General features: G+C 34.0%; 1 protein-coding gene across 2 annotated transcripts in view; it reads right to left on the bottom strand.

Annotated features, from left to right (window-relative positions):
* The window catches only part of fasn (fatty acid synthase), a 25,813-nt gene that overhangs the window by 23,315 nt on the left and 1,481 nt on the right, over window positions 1-1,017 (bottom strand). Inside the window, exon 2 of one of the 2 annotated variants that reach the window (XM_016480210.1) lies at window positions 630-768. The exons of the other annotated variant lie outside the window; for it this stretch is intronic. The gene's annotated coding sequence lies outside the window, so the exon portion shown is untranslated. The remainder of the gene's footprint in view (window positions 1-629; window positions 769-1,017) is intronic. 2 annotated transcript variants of the gene reach the window in all.

Genomic DNA, 1,017 nt, shown 5'->3' with positions numbered 1-1,017 from the left:
TATATATAATATTTTATGATCAAACAGTAGGAAGTGACGTCAAGGCCCTTTAAAATAACGTGAAAGTGTGACAAGCCATTAAGAGAGTAGATTTAAGTCAATCAATGTATGAAATGTATATGAAAATCAATATACATATATATTTAATAAGGAGAGTTATATTTAGAGAAAAAGAACACTTTACAATTACATAAATAGAATTAGCAAAAGTGGACAGGTAAGTCTGAGCAGAGGAATTAGCCTTCTTTGTTGCCATAGTGACAACCGGAAGGAGTCTTTGCCGGGCAGGTGCTCATATGCACCAGTTTGTCTGTGAACGTGAACGTGCATGTGTGTGTCATCTAAAGTACCATTTAATGCAACAGTACAATATAGACATGTCAAAAAGCAGTCAATGAACTGAACACAACATAATGAAGCAGCTATACAGTAGATAGAACTACTGGTACCACAAAACAGCTATAGGTTTTAGTGTGAGCCAGACTACACTATCCTGGTTAGGATTACAGTAGTACTAGAAGTAAATTGCTATTCTGATTGCTTAACATTTAACTACAAATACAACAACTTTACGCTTGGCAGAAGCAGATTGAAAAAATAAACGGATTTCCGAATGGACAGTAATCTACCTGACCCAGATCCGAAGCAGCAGTTGAGTTTGTGATGTAGCGGACCGCTCCGATTAACAACCTCCCATGGTGCAGTGCTGTCATTAGCTGATGACTGTATTACAGTTGTAAAGTCCTTTAAACATCAGCCACACTCTTGCTGCTTAGACCATAAGTAAATACAATGAATTTGCAAAAATTCTTTGATAGATTAATGAAGATAATTTCTGCATTCTGAGTTAATAAGAGAGAAGATATGTAATGTGTTTTTTTTCCACCTGTGTAAAACACATACACATATATCATTGGGAGCCCATATATAAACACAATACAGTATACTGAACATGAGGGTTAATTAAATAAATATTATATATGTATATATATATATATGTATATATATATATATATA

This window comes from Sinocyclocheilus anshuiensis, unplaced genomic scaffold (assembly GCF_001515605.1).
Source record: "Sinocyclocheilus anshuiensis isolate Anshui unplaced genomic scaffold, SAMN03320099.WGS_v1.1 scaffold553, whole genome shotgun sequence".
NCBI lineage: Eukaryota > Metazoa > Chordata > Actinopteri > Cypriniformes > Cyprinidae > Sinocyclocheilus > Sinocyclocheilus anshuiensis.
The sequence above is the reverse complement of the archived record's forward strand: the minus strand, read 5'-3'. Positions and strand labels throughout refer to the sequence as shown.